Here is a 22071-nt window from a genome sequence, read left to right on the forward strand (position 1 = left end):
TTGTTAAAGCCTCCAGTGAAGAGGTTCCAAGAGCTGGTAGCCATGTTCATCCGGGCATTTCCCCTCTGCTGTGATCACAGAACTTGCCTATTCTTAGGTGGACATTCTCTATCCCGTTACTTCAGAGACCATCTCCATGTTCACCCGGTGAATAGGGGGCTGCAAAGCAGCATGCCTGCTTTTAATCCAATCATTTATTCTTTTTTTTTTTTTTTTTTAAACAGGATCTCGTGTAGCCAAGATTGGCCTTGAACTCCTGATCTGTCTGCCTCCACCTCCTACGTGCTGAGATTGTAGATACTCAAGCTACCACCCTGGTATGGTCCAACATTTTGTGACATGCTCCTCTTCCTTTCCACTGCCAAGTCACAGAGCTGTCACCAAAAGTCAAAGCCAGCTGAGGCTGGGCTGGTGGCTTGTCCCCAGATGGACGGGAGAATGAGCAGTAAGCATCATGGGGCCTGCTACAGCAAGTCACCCGGTACCCCGCGGACCTCGCGTCAGCGGGGGACAGTCGTCTTCAAGATGTCTTCAGGAGCCAGCTTGGAAGCACTTGTCATCGACAAGATGGTGTCGGTGCTTGGTGTATGCTGGACCACCATGACTGTCCCGCCAGCCCTGGGTCTGTGGGCTCCGTGCCCCCAACTCTGCGAGAGCTGGGTTTGTTCAGGAGCAAACTGCTGGCGTCTCACCGAGTAAAGGTTAGACCGGATTGGCTCTCACCGGGTGAGAGGTGAGTGAGGCTCTGATGCTGAGATTCCCACACTCGGGATGGACAAGGGCGACAGCTGTTCCTTCAGCTCTAACAGCTTTGCTGGCTCTTGCCAACTTCGGTCACCACCTACCTCCCCTGGAGCCTCTTTGCCGGTCCCTGCCTCGTTCCCCCCCATGGTCCTCATTCTTTACCACAGTGCAGGGCTGGGGAGATGCTTGTCTTGTTGTGGGTCCCTTCCTGAACACTCAGCGGCTCGCCTGTGAGCTCACGTGGAGAGGCAGAGATGGTTCTGTGCGACCGGCCAGCCAAAGCCAGCTTCAGTGAGACACCCTGTCAAAGAATAAAGGTGGAGAGCGACTGAGGAAGGCACCCTGAGGTGGGCCTCTGGCCTCCACACACATGAGCGCGAACATACACACACAAAGACAACATACATCGGGTGGGTTTTTTGTTGTTTTTTCAAGAGAGAGGTCTCACTCTGTAGACCAGGCTGGCCTCCAACTCACAGGGATCCACCTGCCTCTGCTTCCCAAGTGCGTTCAGATACCATAGAGCAATGAAAACATGAGACTTGCTCTCAAATGCTGTCGGGAATGCATTTGGGAGGAACAGGGCTCATCATGCCCATGCCTGACTCCTCTGTTCTGAGCCCTGTCTTCACGCTTTCCTTCTTAACAGGATGGGGACTTTTATCGGTGGGGGAGGGGCACAAGCCGTGGGGCACGCAGAGGGGTCAGAGGGATCAAACTTAGGCCATCAGGTTTGGTGACAAGTGCCTTTACTTGCCAAACCATCTTCCTGGCGCCTTTTAAAAATGTATTAGTTTCTCTTTTCGTCTTCATAGGGGTTCCTGGGATTGAACTCAGTTTGTCAGCCTTACAGAGCTAGCACCTGTGAGCCAGAGAGGGACATTTTATAGGAGCCACAGGGCTGTGCCTTCAGGAGCCCAGATTTCTTTTTTTCCTCTCTCTCTTCTCTCCTCTCTTCTCCTCCCCTCCCCTCCCTTATCCTCTCTTTTTCTTTTCTCTCAAGGAGGATGTGACTGTGCAGGGTCACTGCTGCCTTCCAGCCAGGAACTCGGGAGATCTTGCAATCTTGCTGGAGGGAATCTGAGGTGAGGTCCTCAGTGAGGATGTCCTTGACTGACAGCTGTCAGGCTTTTTGACCCTTGAATCACTTAAGGCAGTGGTTCTCAACCTTCCTCATGCTGCAACCCTTTAATACAGTTCCCCATGCTGTGGTGACCCCCGACCATAAAATGTTTTCGTTGTTACTTCATAACTGTCATTTCGCTACTGTTATGAACTGTCATGTAAACACGCAGGGTGTCTGATGTGGGACCCCCCCCCCCAAAGGGGTTGCAGCCCACGGGTTGAGAACGGCTGACTTAAGGAGTGATAAGGGCCTGTAGCTGGGTATCAGTTGACGCAAACCAGATCAGAGTTGTAGGGATCAAGAGGAACCTGGGGTGGGTGCCTTGGCTTGCTGGTGGCTTTTTCTTGCATGCCTTTGTGTTCTGTTTAGCAGCCAGGAGGAACTCTCAGGCTACAAGCCTGCCAGAGGGGAAGGAAGATGTTCCCTCCAACTCTGCCTGGAGAACCCCTTGGAGGATGGGACCCCTTGCCTCTGGCAGGCTAAGGTGATCAGGGTACTCCCTGGGGACCCAGCCAAGAAACGGCAGAGCCGTGATTCACATCTGCAGTTCTGACTCCAAGATCAGCGACATTTCTGTCATAATAGTGATAGTCATTTTTAGCATATAAGAAACCAAGTACATTTTTTAATATGTTTGTGTTTGCCTGTATGTATGTGTGCCATGTGCATGCTGGCACTCACAGAGGCCAGAAAAAAGATGGTCAAGACCCTGGGAACTGTATGTGTATGTATGCATGTATGTGTTCCATGTGCATGCTGGTGCTCACAGAGGCCAGAAGAGACGGTCAAGACCTGGGGACTAGAGTTATAGGTGACTGTATATAGCTGCCCAATGTGGGTGCTAGAAACGGAACACCTCTCCAGCCCCCTAGTGTAGTACTGAATAGCAACCACTTGATCGTAATATCCAGAGGTGGGTGGGAGCAGGTGTCTGACCCACAGGAGGGTGGGTCACTTCCGTTAACTTCCAGAGGGTGAGTGTACATGGGCCTGGATCCTCGGTTGCCATTCAGTCCGTCACACTATTTTTTTTTTTTTTTTTTTTTTTGGTTTTTCAAGACAGGGTTTCTCTGTGTAGCTTTGCACCTTTCCTGGAACTCACTTGGTAGTCCAGGCTGGCTTCGAACTCACAGAGATCCGCCTGCCTCTGCCTCCCGAGTGCTGGGATTAAAGGCGTGCACCACCACCGCCCGGCTCAGTCCGTCACACTATTACCAGTCCGAGCTCCAGATAGGACACAGTCACCTGGTTGCTGGGTGACAGCTGCCCTGCCGTTTCTCTGCTTAGGGACAACCAGGAAGGAACCTAGCCATGCTTGGGGCTTGTGTGGAGGGAAAGCCCCTGGTGCCGGGGTGTCATGGTCCTTGGCAGCCTGCCCCTCCTTCACTTCCAAGTAGCCCCAGAAGCACGGCCTCGGGACGAGCTGAGTTGGCCGTCAGTACAGTGAGCTGACCATGGACGCATTGTTAGCTCCAGGAAGTGGTTAGCTATTTTCCAGAAGGTCTGCAGAGCCGGACAGCCAGCCTGCCTTGGAATTGGCGGATGGGAGTCAAGAACACTGCTTTCCTGGAGCCCCTGGGCTCTGGGCCAGGCCCTCAGGCTTCCTTTAGAAGTGGGGGGGGGGGCAGTGAGCGAGTGAGCCATTCTTGCCCAGCTTGGCACAGGCCCTCTCCCCTCCTCAGTCTGCCTCATGCCCCTCTCCCCACCCAGCCGCCTCTGCAACAGAGCGCACACTCTTGGCAGTGGCATCCCCGAAGCCTGCTTTCCAGAAGGAAGGGCTGCGCAGGCCAACTCGGCCAACACCTCAGCGGGGGAATTACACAGCATGGGCTCTGGCCTGGGTAGTGGGGCTAAGAGGAAGCCCCCGGTTGCCTTGTCGGACCCGAGCCACAAACCCCTGCCACAGTGGAACCGAGAGCTCTGAGCGCAGGTCCTGGGGTCTGATCGAGCGCGGCCTTGGGGAGGCTTGCGGCCTCCCTGGGCCTGTTGCCCACTTGATAGCTGCAGAGTCCTGTGTAGACCGTCTGTTTTGCATACAGATCTGACACTGTTTCTGCCTTTCTTTTCCCTTGCAGGACACTCGTGCGGGGAATGCTGCTCCCTTGGAGGGTAGTTGCACTGCCTGACCCGGAGGTGACATCCGAGTGAGTCTTCATACGGTGGATGGCGTCTTCTACTGTTGATCCTGCAAGATGATCTTTCCTGACAGTTTCTTCTCTGGCCTCTGGCCCTGGCTGAACCAGGGGCTGATGACTCTGGATTGAGGGGCAGTCCTTGCCTCTGCCCTGGATTCCCTGAGGTTTGGGTCACTGAAGCCCAGGGCCTGAGGAGGTATCCTTCCCCTGGGAGTTTCAAGTTCAGACTCCTACAGCTACAGGGCTCTGCCTTAAGCCTGTGGCTTCTGCCCAGCTCCCCCTTGCCCTGCCAAATGTCTTGGGGACAGGCACCCAGCAGCTTCCGGGTCTGCCTGACTGCTGGAGAAGCAATACTAACCTGCCGTCCTATTTTTATTTTTTGGTCCTGGTGTTTGAACTCAGGGCTTTAGACATACTAGGCAAGTGCTCTATCACTGAGGTACATGCCCAGCCCCTTTTTTTTGAGACAGAATCTTGCTATGTAGTCCAGCCTGGGCTTGAACTCAATCCTTTTTGCCTCCATCTCCAGAGTGCTAGCATTATAGCTGTGTACCACCATGCCCATGTGGCTTTCCTGTTTGGACTTCTGTGTCGGGAGAACAACCCTGATGGAGGTGGGGTCCATTCCCCATGGCTTGGCCATTGCAGAGCTGTCTGGACATAGGAATGGGTAACAGCATGGTACACTGGATAGGTAGAGGGACGGGTTAGTTTTCCTTGGACCTTGTTTCTGTTGATATATTGTTTACTCTGTGTCACCAGAGTCCAGGTAGGGCCAGCACCATCCCTGGCTTTAGGGGTAGGCATGTGTTCCAGGCCTGGACAAAGACTGCTGGGTTCCTCCTCTCCCCAGTGGGACATCAGCTGCATCTTTTCATGGGAGTTAAGTTGACAAGATGTCAGCTTGGAATTGCTGGTGGCCGACTTATGCAGCTGAGGATGAAGCCAACAAAGAAAGAAAACACAGATTATTCCATGTGGACTTATTCCTTGCTACCCAGCAAGTCCCTGAAGCCAGCAGTTGGACTGACCTGGTTATATGAGCCAGTGTATTTTTTCTAAAACAAACTCATCTTGGGTTTGTGTTACAGAACGGATCCTAGTACAGCCTGTGATTCCTACCTTCCTTTCTCAGAACAGCGTTGTTGAGCTGTTCTTTCTTTACATGCAACAAAATTCACCAGTGTTAAGTGTACGATTCCTAGTTTTTCAGGAACACACGCCCTTGTAACTATCATCATCAGGTTGGAATATTTCTTAACCTGCCCTAGAAGCTCCATCGATCCCTTGATGGTCAGCCCTCCAGCCGTGGCCCACCGCTGACCTGTTTTTCTGGTGATTCTTGTCTTTTCCGGGTGGTCACACGGTGTCTATTATGTGTCTAGTTTCTCTTAGTGTGTTTTCATGATTCATCCCTCCATGTGCATCAGGGTCCAGCCACTCTGTTGTAGGCCGGGCAGCATCATGCCATGTGGGTACAACCACCATTTGTTCAGCCGTCTGGCATACGACGGCTGGTTCCAGATTTTGACTGATAGGAATAAAGCTGTTCTGCATGTTCAAATATTGTGTCTTGGGTGTATGTTTGCATGTGGACAGCAGGTTCGCACTCCGGTTGAAGAAATGGGTCTGTGAAGGGAGAAAGACTTGGCCAAGGTCATACCACTGGCACAGGGGACCCGGGGAGGGTGGTGATGCAGCTGAAGGGCTGAGTGTTGGGTGTGCTTAGTTCAAGGGGTTCAGGACCACGTGGGGAAGCAGCTCACAGTCTCCTGGTGCCCAGCCATATGGCTGCCAGGAGGAACGGCCGGATGAACTGTAGCCCTGGTCTTTACCTATAACAGGGAAGCTCAGTGTGATTCCTAGTCTCACTGTGAACCCCAGGTAAACTCTGATTGGACGTATATCCAGAGCCAGAATCCCTTCTCCAGATGCTTCTCTCCACTCGGATTCACAGAGCTCCATGCAAGCCACGCCACCCCCCACCCCCCACCCGAACTCCACTGGAGCCACAGAGAGAAAGCCACAGGGAGAAAAACTTGTGCTGCGGTTACTCCAGCCACAGACACAAACCCTTTTTCTCTTTGGTTGACACCAACAGGTCACGGGTTCCTCCTGGTCCTCCAGAGGTCAGGCTGATCATTCCGGCTTTGACCCTCTCATAGCTGCGGCAGCCACACTCTCTTCTGAGCTCTGCCTAGCTAAACCCTTGGAGTGAAGGAGGCTGTGTCCCTCCCTACCTGTGAACTCCCTGGGCCATCTTCTGTGAGATCCTTGTGCCCAACAGTGCCCAAGGTAAAGACCTTTCAGGGTTGCTTGTTTGGACAAGGTCTCACTATGTAGCTCTGGTTGGCCTGGAACTCACTATGTAGATAGACTAGGCTGGCTTTGAACTCATGGAGAGTTCAGGTCCCACTGACCTTTCAGTTTTGTGAGCCAGTTTGTCTTCACTTAAGCCAGTTGGCCCCTGGGAGAGCCCTGGTTAATACGGCTGCTCCGTGACATCACACAGAGACTCATAGGCAAAACCCAGGGCCAGCCTACTTTGCTTTGTTCTACACCCCACATGTGCATACTCCAGCTCTGGAGGGAGGGACTGCAAGGGAAACTGAGGCACAGATGTGTAACATATATCTTACCTGTTGCCTCAGAGCACCTCAGTTCCATCTGTCCGTCAAGTCCGTGGCTGTTCTGGTGTGACTGAGGATCCTGTGGGACACCCACAGAATCTCGTAACTGAAGGTGACCTGCTGTTTTCCTCAAGTCTGACCCCCAGTAGACAGCAGCCCAGGACATGGATGGGCTCCCAAAGGGGCCACAGCACATGATCCAACCTTGTGATGAGTTCATCATAGGGGATGAACCTTGAGCATGAAGAGACAGGAAGGTAGCCTTGGTGTCCGATCTGTTGTGAAAGCCTCGGGTTTCCAGGAAACGCAGGTGGCCTGGTAATACTGTGCTGCTTCAACAGAGGATGGGTGTAAAGGAAGACGAATAGATGAATGACCCTCTGTGGAGGACATGCTGCCGGTGTGAGGTGGAGAGGGGACACAGAGGGTTGCCCACGTCATCTGCAATGATGTCTCTTGGTCACATCCCTTCCCTCCACTGGGTGTGGTTAGCCAAGTCCGCTCTTACCTTCAGCGTGTTTCAGAGACTGTATCCTCCCCATTAACGGCGAAGCTGATGCTTCCTCATGCTCCCCGTCGGGGAGGACGCTGGCAAGGTCTGCAGCCCGGAGCTGGTGTCTTGCCTGCGAAGTGGGGACGCCTTTGGTCTCACCCCATAGGACTATTAGGATTGTGCCTGGTATGTGGGCATGTGGTGGGGAAACTGAGGCTGCCTGTAGTCACATTCCACCCTTCCTCCAGTCCCCATTTCAGTTCCCACGAAGCAAATGGTGCCCTCCCCTCTCCAAATCACCCCGAGCCTGTCACCAGACCCAGGCTCCTATCACACTGACCATAAGACGTGGCAAAGGCCCAGGCATGGATCCCGGATCCAGCCAGTCACTGAACCAGTGCCCCGAAACTTGCTGTGTCTTGTGGCGATTATGAGCTCCGAGCTCCCAGGGCCATTTTTGCTCTTTGGCCATTGGAGAATGAAGTCGGAAGAGCACCAAGAGAGAGAGCAGAACACTGAGCCCCAGGAATGTCACTGCAGTACCTGGATCCAGCCACGACAGACACTTGCTAGCCCTCGGTAATTTTAGGAATACGTCAGATTTCCATTTTTTGTTGCCTTGCTAGTTCAGGTTGACTTCCTGTTACTTGAATTTTACTGTAAAGACATAGACAGTGCAGCCAAGGGGTGCAGAGCCGGGGTTCCTCGGGGGTACTCTGCCTTTCACATGTGAGGCCCTAGACGTCAGCTCCCTGAGGCTCAGTGGGGCATAGGGGTGGCGGGGAGGTGCCTGGTCCGCCTGCTGCTCACACAGCGGGGGGGGGGGGGTGTTGAGGCATGGCGGGTGATTAATGAATGTGTTGAAGTGGGTCCATGGCGAATGTGTTGAAGCGGGTCCATTGCCCACTCCCTCCCTCCTTCGGGGTGACCCCGGAGCTTACTGGGGTGGCTCCTAGGAGTCTGTGGTGGTAAACTGGTCTCAGAGTTTTCATGGACGTTTTCTATCTAGGGCCTCATCTATCCCTCTCTGCTCACATGTTCAGCTTTACAATTCCCTAGTAATGTGTCCACTCTGAGGACCAGGCCTCGGCCTGCCTTCAAGGAGCTTGTGATCTAGTGGTGAGGGTATTGACAATTTTAGTTCAGCCGGGTGATCTTAGGCATTTGGATAACTCTGGTGTCCTTCCACAGACCAGATAGTGAAGCACCTCTAGGGAGGATAGCTTGGTCCTAAGCAGGCAGGAATGAACGTGGTTTATCTATAGCAAAGGGAATGCGGAATGTCGCGGGTGGGCCCTAGTGAGCCCTGGGACTGAGGGAAATGCTAACGTGCGCCAAGCTCTGAACTTAGCTTGTACAGGAATTTCTGTCACATCTCACTGATGGGGACAGGGGTTCAGAGGAGTAAAGCCCCTTCCGGAACAGAAGGGATCTGAATCTACCACTGTGTAGTCGGCGGGAACCTGGAGTGGAGGGGAGACCCAGAAATCGTAGAGCTGTCTCAGGTGACACACTCGGATCTCCAGGCTCCCACAGAACTGTGTGAATGCCCTCAGAGTTCTTTCCACACACCCCTGGACCACAGTGGTTCGTGGCCCTGACTGAGCTTCATCTTCGTCCTCAGTCACAGCTCCATGGCGCCTTCATCTACGTCTCTACCTCTGACACACTTTGCATTTGGTGTGAAGGATGAGCCAGTGCTGAAGTCTTAGTACCAGGAACATCTCCCTCCATCCCGTCCCTACAGCATCCATTCTCTCCTCCCGGTGGTAGTTTACCTCTTCCTTAGAGAACTGCTTGTGTGTGTGGGGTGTGTGTGTGTGTGTGTGTGTGTGTGTGTGTGTGTGTGTGTGTGTACATGCTGAGGATTGAACCCAGGGCCTTGCATGTGTTAGGCAAGCACTAAGTTGCCCCTTAGCCCTTAAATTTGTTTTAAGATAAGGTCTCAGTTGCCCAAGCCTACCTTGACCTTATTCCAAAACCCAGGCAGGCTTTGAACTTGTGATCCTCCTGCCTCAGCCATCGGAATAGCTAAGATTACTGGCCTGCACCACCAGTACTGTGTTGTTATTGTTCAGGAGGGCCTCGCTACAGTACACATGTGGAGGCCAGAGAGCAATGTGACCAAGTCGGTTTCTCCTTCCGCCTTTGCATGGATTCTGGGATTGAACTCAGGTCTCTCGGCTTTCATGGCAAACATCCTTGCCTGCTGAGCCACCTCATAGGCCCACAAACTGTTTATTCTTCTCTGGTTCTGGAATATTTTAACCTTCCTGAAAACCAAGTAATCACACGATCTTACTGAAGCCAATTCTAGTCTAGCCTACCGTGGTTGGTTCGTGGACTGGACATGATCCAAAAAGAATATTTCAGATCTTCCTTGTGGATCATAAGCTGTAAGCACCAGCTTCCAGCTTCCAGGAGCTTCGTGACAGAGCTCGAGAGTATGAGAGGCCGAGGCTACTGGCTGAGCTCAGCCCCTTTCCCCCTGCGCTGGCTAGTTTATGTCAACCTGACACAGGCTAAGTCATCTGAGAGATGGAAACCTCAAGTGAGAGAAAGCCTCCCTCAGTTGGGGCTGTAGAGCATTCTCCTAATTAGTGACTGATGTGGGAGGGTCCAGTCTATTGTGGGTGGGGCCACCCATGGGCTGGTGGTCCTGGGATTCTGTAAGAAAACAGGCCAAGCCAGCTATGGAGAGCAAGCTAGTAAGCAGAACCCTCCATGGCCTCTGCATCAGCTCCTGCCTCCAGGTTCCTGCCTGTTTGAGTTCCTGTCCTGACTTCCTTCAGGGATGAACAGTGATGTGGAATCATAAGCAAAATGAACCCTTTCCCCTCCGACTTGATTTTGGTCATGGTGTTTCATCACAGCAGTAGTAACTCTAAGACACCCTCTCCGTGACTGGCTTATGGAGTACCACCACCCCCTTTTACCTTCAAGTGATTATTGAGATGATACAGGAAGGTGCTTTGGAAGCAGACTCCTGCTCCGCTTCCTCTTCACCCCAGCTTCCCCGAAGGCAAACTTCTTCACCTCTTCCTCCCGTGTGCTCCATGACTCCAGCTCATGCACTCTCTCACCTCCTTCTTGACTTCTAACTTCAGCCCAACCCCCCTGGTAAGAAACCCGAGAATTTGGCTCACGGACATCCCTACTCTCTTCCTTCTTTGTTTTTGAGACAGAGTCCCATACAGCCCAGAGGGGCCTTGAACTTGGCATCTAGCTGAATGACTCTGAACTCCTAGGGTCACAGCCGTAGACTACCGCGCCAGCTCTCTCGTATTCTTTATCATCTCCAATGTTGGAAGTGCCCCAGGGATCTATATCCTGCTTCTCGCCTTCCTCTCTTAAAACGTCTTCTCTTCTGAGTCGACTTTAGACGTGTTTTTGTTTGAAATCTGTCCTGCCCTTTTTTAGATCAGAACTATGGACTCCCGCCCCCGTGACTCTGCTTAACCATGGCCCTCCCTGTCCCCGTCACCTGTCACTTCTGTCCATGTCATTGTCTCTTCCACTTCACAACCAAAGTTTTCACAGTTTGGGCCACAAGTTAAGTCATGAAAAAGCACGCTGGGGCATGGCCCGTGATGGCTCACGGGTAGAGTACTCACCCTGCGTGCCAACTTTCACTATGGGTAGAAGACTGCATGCCAGAGACCCTGGCTTCCACCTACAGTGGCTTAACATGGCTATGATGGTCAGGTACTGTTCACGGTAAACTCCCCTTTTATTTTTCTGTTTGTGTGTGGTTCTGGGGATGGAAGCCAGGGACTTATCCTCGCTGGGCAAATGCTCTACCACTGAGCTCCACCTGTGGCTCTCAATGCCCCCCCTTTAACTGAAGCTGGTTTGATCTGGCTTTGTTGGAGATGGCCAGTGTGTCTTAGCTTTCACATTCAAGCTTTGTTGACTGTGGTGATAGGCTCATATATTTGAATGTCTGGTTCCCAGTTGGTAGACTGTTTAGGAAGGATTAGGAGGTGTGGCCTTGTTGGAGGAGATGTGGCCCTGTTGAAGGAGATATGGCCTTGTTGGAGTAGGTATGTCATTGAGGGTGGGCTTTAAAATTTCAAAATGCCAGGCCCTGTCTCTTCCTCTACCTGCTGTCTTTGGATCAGGATGTAAGCTCTCAGCTATTATTCCATCCACATGCCTGCCTGCTTCCTACCATGATGATCATGGATTAACCCTCTGAAATTGGAAGCAAGCCCCCAATTAAATGATTTCTTCTATAATTTGCCTTGATCATAGTGTCTCTTCACAGCAATAGAACAGTAACTAAGACATTGACTAAGATGCAATGTCTCCACATGCTCTCAAGCATGTTGGGCCAGAGCTTGCCAAGAGGAAGTGTCAAGTAAAGCCCTGTGCTTTGAAAGGAGCTATGCTTGGTTGACTCCTCTGTTGTCACTGTATTGAAATTCATAATGATATCTAACCAAAGCCTCAAAAATTCTGCAGCTATCCTGTGCTCACTTCTTGCTAAGAGAAGCCTGAACCTTCTGAGGAATGCTCTCCCATCCAAAGCCAGCCAGGAGAAAGACAGGGTCCCCAGGAAAGTGCTGAAGCAGCCAGGAAAAATCCAAGTGAGGGGCCCGGGCCCGACTGGTAATTCTGGGAATGTACAGACTTTTGCTAGTTCTGGTGAGAAAGAGGGATCCCTACCTACATTACAAAGTGGCCCATAGCTGAGTGTGGTAGTACACGCCTTTAATTCCAACACTTGGGAGGCAGAGGCAAGTGGAGCTCTGTGAGTTCGAGGCCAGCCTGGTCTACAGAGGGAGTTCCAGGACAGCCAGGGCTGTTACACAGAGAAATCTTGTCTCAAACCACCCCTTCAAAAGTGGCCCATAGGCCCATGTCCCCAGGATCTGCCCACGTTCCAAGGTTTATGACTGGCGGGTCCTGTATTCAAGTCTGAGTTCCTAGTTCCAGGCTTAGAGCCTTTGACTCTGCCAGGCTGCCACAGTGACCCAGATACTGTCTACCTAAGAATGCCTGCAAATCTAATTTGCTGTGTTCATTGGTGAGGAATCTGCCCACTCTAGGCTGCTTACCCCAGGAGTCCAGTGAGGAAGGTAAGAAGATCTGAAAGTGACTATTAAACAGAATTGCTATGTAACCAGTAAGAGAGGAGGACAGTCTTTTATCGATGGATTCCAACCGATCAATGCAAAAGGCGTGAACTCTATCTAATACCAGATGGGTATGGTGGCACACATCTGCAATCCAGGACTTAGCAGGATGATGGAAAGTCCAAGGTCAGCTTGAGTTACAAAGTGAGTCTTGCCTCAAAACAAACACATGCACACATATACAAACATACATACATATATGTTGTATATATACATATATGTCACATGTATGTGTGCATACATATCCCATTTTCCATTTTCAATGAATTGAATAACAAGAACCAGCCTCAAAACAAATAGATAACACACACACACACACACACACATACACACACATACACACACACAAATGGTTGCTCGCTCCCCCCCCCCCCCACACACACACGCGCGCGCGCATACACTCGGAAGAGCCCACCATGTGTCCTCTCCCGATAGAACTCAATGCCATCTAATGATACAGTCCTACGAAGGCAAACACCACAGCGCACACTTGACGCTGGCCCCGCCCCTGTGCCTAACTGCCCATTTACAGGGGGAGCAGAAGAGACAGAGGGACCTGCTGAACTACACCACAGGGCAGCAATCAGCAGATCCAGACAGCCAGACACCACAAGACAGACTCGTTTCTCCCAGTAAATAAACTGCAAGCAAAGACAAAATAAAAACCCTGGGACCAGCCGAGGCTCGGGAGGCATACCGAGTGGTGGCGATGTGCAGACTTTATTTGGGTCTAAACCTAAACTGACAAAAAAAACAATTAGGTAATAAACAGAAACTGAGCATCCACCGGCTCTTGGCTGGTGCGCGGGATGATGGATTGTTTTAGTGGACTAATGGTGCTGTCACAACGGCTCCTGATAGGTTTTTGTCAGGAATAGTCCTTGTGGAGACACATACCAAAATATTTATGTATGAGATGATGTCATGCCTGGGATTGGTTTCAGAACAGCCCTGAGGGTGGGTGTAGACGGAGGAGGAAGGGACCTCAGGAGGCAGCATGGGCTGAGCGCTGATGGGGGACACATTGAGTGGCCAGGGGAAGGGGGGTGTTACACTTTCCCGTTTTATGTCTAAGTTTCTTACCTGTTTGCAGTGCTGGGGAGTCGGACCCAGGGCCTTGCACGTGTTAGGAGTTAAGAAGGACTTTTGAATCTGCCTGTAGTCCTGGCGCTCAGGAGGCCAAGGGAGAAGGATAAAGAATTTGAGGTCAGCTTGGGCTATACAGTTAGACTGTCTCAAAATAAATAAAAAAGGACTCTTGTGGCCTGTGGCAGGTATCTGGAGGTGGGACATTGAAAGAAGGACTGCCATGCCTTTAGGAGCACAGCAGCGCTGACTTAGGGGTCACCATATATTACTCCTCCCTGCCCTGGCCAGGCTGGGCCCTGGAGGTGAGAGTCACTGGTGCCCCGGCTCACATCAAAAGAGAGCTTTCTTAATGTCTGGATGAGCTCATGGCTCTGGACACTGTAATTGTTGAATAACTTTGGCCCCAGCCCACAGTTCAGCTTCTTCCCTCCCACCCCTCAGGCATGTCCTGGGCCGTGTCAGGCCATCTGGCCACCAGCACGGGCCGGAGAAGGTACAACAGCTGGAGGGAACCATGGTGCACTCACAGACACGCTTCTCAGAGCCTCCCTGGTGCTGGTAAGCCAGGGCCAAGTCAGGATCCGATGACCTGGAGGGCCAGCAGGGTTCAGTTCCACCTCCCAGGAGTGCTTCTTGCAGGGAGGGAACCCTGAAGACGCTGATGCCTAACTTGCCACATAACTTTGGCCTTGGGTTCCCCATCCAACGGGAGGCAGCTCAGTGTCTCACTATGGAGCACCGTTTATCTTTGGGGAGGAATAATGCTTCCTGGATAATATTCTTGGACCCCTGCCTATTAGCAGCCTCTGTCACTATGGCAACCAAAAAGACTGCTATGTGCTCCCAACCTTCCCTGACTTGTAGACCACTGTGGGTCTTTAAGAGTTTTACCACACTCATAAACCCTCTGTCTTCGTTGCCTGATAACTCAAATCAAGTTGGAGAAGGATGAGCCAGAAGCTGTGGACGCTGTCTTGACCCAGTCTTGCAAGAATATGAAATCACAGCAGTTCTTGAAGGGTAACTAGGACTTATCCAAGGTGCCCAAGTTCTGGGGACTGAATGAGAGGAGCCAGACACTTCAGTGGGAGGATCCCTCACCCACGGACCCAAAGGCAAACAACGAACCAAAACATGGAGTATTTGGAGAACTGCAGAAATGCCCTGTGGCCCCAGGGTTTGGCGTGGACTACTAAGCCATTCATCAGGGCAGGACATGCCCTGTGGAAGACAGCAGGAGTTAGCAAAGCTTTGCAAAGGGGGCAGAAACAGGCCTCCCGGCTAGGGAAGGAGTAGGCTTTCCACCCTAGTCCCTGTGGACTGAGAAATCACAGATGCCTGTGTGTGAGTCAGAAGCTGCCTCCCTCCTCCTGGGTCAAATGCATGGAATGCAGCTGGACAGCTGGGGCTCCTTGCCCTGGCGGTGCCCAGTGGGAGAGGGATTTGGACATTGACAGTGAAGGAGTGAGCTGCTCAGAGTTCTTAAGCTATATAAGGACACCATGTGCATGCCCATGTAAGCACAGGCCCATCTTCCTTTCCTTCCCTCGTTCCTTCCTTCCTCCTTCTTCTCTCCCTCCCTAACTTCCTTCCCTTCTTCCTTCTTTCATTCTTTCAACAAGACAATCTATGCCAGCTGTTTATGTTGAGCAAATACCGACCCCCACTCTCACGGAACACATCCATAACCCAATAGATCCAGTGAGGAAAGAAGAAGAAAAAAATATGTCCTATAAACCAGCGTGTGAGACAGCTTGAGTGTGTGTGTGAGGATACTGAAGGGCCAGAGCAAAGAACTTATTGTGTGGGTGTCTCAGAGAAGCTAGGGTTGAGTCTCCCAAGGGCCTAGGCTGCACACACAGCTGTCCTGCCAGCAATCTCTGCCCTTCAGGACAGCTGAGGTCTGCCAGAGTCTGCCAGGTACCTTCTGCCCCTTTCTGTCAGCAGACAGACAGGAGTTCCAACCCAGCCAGCAGGCATGTCCAGACTTCTCACTCTTGAGTAGAGTGGCCATGATAGTTGGAATCCTCCAGCTGCACCCCGCTACGCAAAGTCGTCCAGCTTCCTGCCTGGCCTTTTCCAACCGACACGCGGCCCGCTGGAGCAGCCTTGGCTTCCACTCGTGACTGGGGAGGGTGGGTTTGGGCTTTTCATAGGCAAAGCTTTAACAAGGGTCATAGAAGAGAGGCTCACACACGGCAGGGCCTGCTCAGCTCTTCAGGCCAGCTGCCTCTGTGTGGCTCTCACACACAGGTCCTGGGTACATCCCCTTTCAAGCAAACTGGAGTGCAGCCCTGGCAGGCCTCACAGGAAGGAAATGCCAGTCGCATTTCTGTACGCCTGGCTCAGCCTCCCCAGGGACCCTCAGGCAGCCCTAACATTTCCTCTGAGGCATGCCAGTGGTGTGGACCTGGCCGGCCAGGGTGGGCCTCTGGCAGGACCTGTGACTCAGGGCTAGTCAGACCAAGGCAGGATGTCAGCACTATTCACTGGGCTACAAGGAATCTCACTCTTCTATTTATAGGCAGTGCAACTGCTGGCCCAGCCTGATGGGAGGAAACGGCCAATGCTGCCAACGCATCGGGGGAATGGGAACAGCGAGCCAGGAACCAAAACCGAGCGATGCTGCGCACCATCCCTCAGTCGGGCTCTGCAGGAGGAAGGGGACTTCCCGGCTAGGACTGCTTTCCACCCCAGAAAGGCCAAGGCTAGGCCAGGCCAGGACAATGAGCCTGTATGGCCGCACAACAGGCAGTGGTAGACTTTAGGCGGCTTGGCCATGAGCAGGATGGGGACCATCTAGACTAGCGGTTCTCAACCTTCCTAAGGCTTCCTAATTCCTAACCCTTTCATACAGATCCTCATGTTGTGGTGACCCCCAACCATAAAATGATTTCATTGCTACTTCATTACTGTAATTTTGCTATTGTTATGAATTGTTATATAAAAAGATATGTGACCCCACGGGCCGGGGGGGTGGGGTGTCACAGGCCACAGGCTGAGAACCATTGTTCTGGACTCTGCTGGAAGTGGCTAAGTAAACGTGGCACCCAGTAGGCTGGTAGCCTAGAGAAGTCACTCTATTTGTGTATCGGGTCCTAAGGTGCTTTCTCTGTCAAAGACCCTGCTCCTTCCAGCCACCTTGCCCAGTGTCCAGGTCAACTAATTGTCCTTCAGAAACCTGATCCCTGCCACACACAGTCTCTCTCTTGTTTTACAACACCTTTGTGTGTGTGTGTGTGTGTGTGTGTGTGCGTGCGCGCGCACACATATGGGCTCCTGTGTGTGAGGGCACAGGTGGTCGTGTGTACACATACTCATGGAGGCCAGATGTGCCATTTCTCAGGAGCCGTCCGCATGCTTTGTTGATTTGAGACAAATGTTTCACCACACAGCCCTGGCTGACCGGAAACCCTACAGAAGCTCAGCAGGTAGCTGGCTGGCTAGTGAGTGAGCCCCGGGTACTTGTCTGTTTCTGCCTCTCCGTGGCTGGAATGGCAAGCATGTGCCACCGTCCCTAGATTTCACGTGGGGGCAGGGGATCAAACATGCTTAAGCGGTAAATGGCAGAACTCTGTATCTTCCGCCCCTCACGACTGCTTGTGAATGTAAGTCCACTTATACAGAAGTCAAAACTGCCTCAGAACAGAAGTTCTGCACCGTTAAGGTCTTGCCTGATGGTGGGCACGTGTACCAATATGTCCCAAAGGTAAGTGTGTAAACGGGAGCTGCTCCTGTGCGGAGTGTGGCGAGGGACAAGGGCCGCGCCCCTGGCGGCTGCTCACTTGGTGCCATTGGCTGTAAGGACGCTGTCTGCACAGCTGACTTCAGTCCTCACCTGAGCCTGTGGCCGATGTGTGCTGTGCTGGATTCTTGAGGTCTGGGAGGGAATCTCATCCCTCCTGTGACTCCAGTCCCCACTCAGAGCCTGGCTTGCAGTGGGAGCTCAGTAGCGTCCCTCCCGCCCAGGCGGCTGCAGAGGCTCCTCTGCTCCGAAATGAGCTGTAGCTGGGCCGCTAGGCGGGGAGCCAGGCTCGGGGCTCCGGCCTCCTGTCCTCCAGTCCTCCAGTCCTAATAGCCCTTCTAGTGAGACACAATTTCCTAAGTGGCCGACACTTCCAGTTGAAACCAGCCAAGAGCCACTGGGAAAACTGGAAACCTGACCTCTTCACGGCAGGAAGATGTGGGAGGCGGCTCGCGCCTTCCTTTGTGTTCTGTGGGGCAGGCTCAGCCCCAAGTTCCTGTCTGAGGTTCGGAAGTGACTAAGCCGGGGTACAGCACTGCCCACTGGTCCCCTAATTCCTGTCTGCTGACCAAGGGTCAGGGAACCCCTCCCTGACAACTTCAGGGGCTGCTGAAGAACGCAGACACTTGTTCCCAAGCAAAGGAGAAGAGAAGGGCGGGAGATGATGGCGGAGAGAGTCAGGGCTAACCCAAACCAGAGTCCTCCTGTGGCGACACCTCACCTAAGGAGAGCCCCTTCCAGCTTTCCCAGGGGCCCCTGCCTTTTCCCTGGGCTGTCACTCCTCCGGATGCTCTCTTACCTCCCCAGCCACGGTCTCGTCCCTCCTCTCAACTCCATGCACACCCCTTCCTAGGGTGAGCAGCCAGCCTCAGGGGCCTTTGAGTCTTGCAAAGTTTGCACCCGTGGCCCCAGAGTCAAATGCATGCTCTTTTACACAGCCACCTAGAGCGCGCAAAGGGGATGCCGCGTGCCTGGGGCTGGCTCCGAAAGGCTCCCCAAGGGAAGGAGGATTCGAAAGAGACAAAGAGAAGAGGGGTCCTCAGGGGTGAAACCGAACATGGAGCTGCCCTGGCAGGTGGCACCCCAAGGTGTGGTGCGGGGCAGTAGGGGTGGAGGTGTGCAGACACAGCTCCAGGCAAATGTGCAATATTGAACTACACGGAGCCAAGGGCCCCGGGCAGGAGGCTGCTTCAAAACCTGCCCGAGGAAGCAGGGATGTTACGGGAGTGAGGGGACAAGCCAGAGGAAGACAGTGTGCTCTTCCGGTGAGAGAAGCTGTGGCTGAACTTGGGAGGACCGGTGGAGAGAGCTATCACACAGCGTTGACTGGCCTTGGCACCCTCACCAAGGTCCGCCCTTGCTGGAGAGGCTGTCCAGAGGGTGCAGAGGGAGAACCTTCGATGTGGGGCGGGAGTCCAGCCTAGAGACCTTGTCCCCTGCACCCGCTGGAAAGGCATACAAGTGACATCATTTTCAGGCACTCAACACAAGGTAAACAGGGTGGAAGAACCCAAGCAGCTATCCCCTCAATAGCTGGCTGGCTGTTTAACAACTCATTTCCTGGGATTTTGCTTTCCCGGAGTAGAATGAGCCACGACTGTACACAGGGCAAAACCCCTGGTCCCCAGGCTGCCTGTGGGCTTGTCAGAGGCTCTGATTGACCCCTATGAGTTTACAGAGCTTGGTCTGCTGAGGGCCAGGCACCAGGCTAGATGGTGTGCCCAGTGGAGACCAGAGCAAGTGTGGACAGGGGTTTTGATGCCAGTGACCAGGTAGGCTTGAGACTTTCGGAGGAGAAGAAAAAGTGACCAGAGAGAAGTGGATGTACATATTCAAACATGAGCTGGGCACATCCTGGGATCCCAGCAGGCACCTGGGAGATCCAGTCTAGTGTGATTCTTGAGTCTACAGCATCAAGGCCCAGAAAAATCCAGTGGCTTATCTACAGTCATCTGGGGGAGAAGCAGGAGCTGTATGACACAGGTGTCCAATGTCGGTGACACATTCTGAGAGATTCTCTAAGGCCCTCTGATGAGTATATTGAGAGCCCAGAGCCTTCAAGAACAGAGGGGTGAAGTAGGCCAGACACAGAAAGACAAATATCAAATGTTTCCTCTCATATGCAGAGTCTGGAATGAGGATAGATACAGATGTGAGTGAAGAGGAAGGGGGCCAGGGGGAATGGAAACGAAGAGAGTGGATAATGGACGGGAGGGTGCGTGTGAGCAAAGTGCATGATCCATACATACGGAAATTCCACAGTGAAACCCACCATTTTGTACAATGAATATACCCTATGAAAGAAAGAATCGAGGGTCAGCAAGAGAGCTTCGCACAGGTAAAGGAGCTTGCTGCCAAGTCTAATGGCTATGGTTCAGTCCTGGGGACCCACATGGTGAAAGAGGAGAGCTGACCCTCGCAGGTTGTCCTCTGGCCTCCACACTCTCGCTGTGGTGCGTGTGCACACACAGAGGAAGAATCAGAAAAGAAAAATTGATCCAAATAGTCCAGCCTTGCTCTTTTTCTTGTCACCCAAGCATACAAGTATGAGTTCCATAGAAGGTCAGAGGGACGGAGCAAAATCTCTTCCCACTAGCTGGCCCCAAGCGTCTGCTTTTCACCTGGAAATGGAGGCCAGAGTCATCAAGAACAGAAAACTGTGGCCACCTCGGGGTATGTGCTGTGAGTACTTGGGCCTCCCCCTCCCCGAGGGGCTCCATGAATTCCTGATTGAGGGCCCTACCCAGGAAGGATCTTTGCCCACAGTCAGGTCCCTCAGGAAGCCTCAGGATCTCAATGGGAGGCTTTTACCTGAAGAAGAAAAAAAAAAGGCTAAAAAAATAACCACGTAGATTCTGTTCTCCACCTTTAAAGTGTCTGCCACAAACAATACTGCTTCTCCCTTTCCGATGTCAGTTTGGGAAAATGCACAAATATCAGGAAGAAAGCTGTCCCTGCAGCCGTGGACGAATCCCAGCTCTCCTTGGGCCTCACTTCCCCCATGAGTATTGAACTATAACCATCCCTAAGCCTTACGAATCTGTGACTTGGATGGCCATTTTAATTTGATGCCAAAGCTGGCTCATTCCAGGCCCTAACTTTCTGAGTTCTAGTCCCTAGTGTCTTTTTTAGAGCCTCTCAGATTGGCTGTGTACTCTTTAGGGGTATGTGACCAGCTGAATACTGATACCCCAAAGATGCTTGCTTACATGTAATCCCCCAAACCTGCAAACATGTTCCCCAATGTGGTATACTAATTATGGGGTGTAACAACAGCCCCTGACAAAAGCGACTTGGAAAAAAGGATGTGGGGCCAGGCAGCAATGGCGCACACCTTTAATGCCAGCACTCAGGAGGCAGAGCCAGGTGGATCTCTGTGAGCTGGAGGCCAGCCTGGTCTACAGAGCGAGATCCAGGACAGGCACCAAAACTACACAGAGAAACCCTGTCTCAAAAAAAAAAAAAAAAAAAAAAAAAAAAAAAAAAGGATGTGGGCTCACAGTTTGAGGGGATAGAGTCTATCAAGGAGGAGGGAAGAGTGAGTAGAACATGAGGCAGCTGGTCACATGAGTCTGCATTCAGGAAGCAAAGAGAGAGGAAGACTGGTCCTCAGCTCCGTTGTTCCTCCTTAGTCCCTTTTTATTGAGTCCAAAGCCACAGCCTATGACAGATGTGGTGCTGTCTTCAAGGTGGGGATCCCTTCCTCAGTAAAACCTCCTGAAACTCCCTCACAGACACACCCAGCGATGCGCCTCCGACATGGTTCTAAATACAGTTGACAATGAAGATTGTCACACACAGTCAGAGACTTGGTCGATGTGATGAAAGTAAGAGACGTGTGCGTGTGCGTGTGCGTGTGCGTGTGTGTGTGTGTGTGTGTGTCATTGTGATAAACTTCCTGAAATCAGCTACTTAAAAGGAGGAGAGATTTATTGTGACTCTTGGTGTTGGAGGAATCAGTCGATGGTGAGCCCATTTGCTACAGGCCGTGGGCGGGCAGAACCTGGTGGTGGGCAGCAGGAAGTCGAGGACACTGCTCAGCTCATGAAACCCAGGAAACAGAGAGGGACCCAGGACAGGACAGGACCAAGACATGCCACTAAGAGGCACCCCTGCTGTCTTAGTTGGGGGTTACTCTTACTGTGACGAAACACTGTGACCCAAAGCAACTCAGGGAAGAAGAGGTTCATTTGGCTTATGTATCTGACTCACAGGTCATTGAGATAGGAATCACATCGGGGGTGGGGGTGGAGGTGGGGGGGAGAGGTGTCGGGGATGGAGATGGGAAACTAGACTGGACGGAGGAGCTGATGCAAAGGATATGGAGTACTACTTACTGGTTTGCTCCTATGGCTTGCTCAGTCTGTTTTTTAAATTTATTTTATTTTATTTTTTTAAGGTTTATTTATTATGTACACAATGTTCTGCCTGCATGTATGCCTACACTCCAGAAGAGGACGCCGGATCTCATTATAGATGGTTGAGAGCCACCATATGGTTGCTGGGAATTGAACTCAGGACCTCTGGAAGAACAGCCAATGTTCTTAACCTCTAAGCCATCTCTCCAGCCCTGCTCAGTCTGCTTTTTGTTTTGTTTTTTGAAACAGGGTTTCTCTCTGTGTGTCCCTGGCTGTCCTGGAACTAGCTTTGTAGACTAGGCTAGCCTCGAACTCACAGAGATTCACCTACCTCTGCCTTCTGAGTGCTGGGATTAAAGGTGTGTGCCACCACTGCCCTGCTCAGCCTGCTCATTGATGACTAAGAAAATGCCCTATTGACTCACCTACAGCCCGATCTTATGGAGGCATTTTCTCAATTGGGGTTCCCTCCTCTGAGAGAACACTAGCTTTGAAGTCGCCATAAAACCAGCTGGCACACCCAGTGAACTACTTCCTCTAGGAGGCCTCACCTTCCGGTTTCTATCACCTTACAGTAATGCCCTCAAATCAGGAATCCAAGGGACCGACGACC

At 52.2% G+C, this 22071-nt stretch overlaps 1 long non-coding RNA gene across 2 annotated transcripts; it reads left to right on the plus strand.

Moving 5' to 3' along the window:
• Positions 1-1174: 1174 nt before the first annotated feature.
• On the plus strand, positions 1175-5569 carry LOC119086942. Of its 2 annotated transcripts, none has more exons than XR_005090355.1 (2): positions 1175-2354; positions 3946-5569. It is a non-coding gene; the product is annotated as an uncharacterized LOC119086942 (long non-coding RNA). The 2 variants fall into 2 exon arrangements; XR_005090354.1 differs by having other exon boundaries at positions 1175-1829.
• The last annotated feature ends 16502 nt before the right edge of the window (positions 5570-22071 follow it).

Source organism: Peromyscus leucopus, chromosome 8b (genome assembly GCF_004664715.2).
Source record: "Peromyscus leucopus breed LL Stock chromosome 8b, UCI_PerLeu_2.1, whole genome shotgun sequence".
Taxonomy (NCBI): domain Eukaryota; kingdom Metazoa; phylum Chordata; class Mammalia; order Rodentia; family Cricetidae; genus Peromyscus; species Peromyscus leucopus.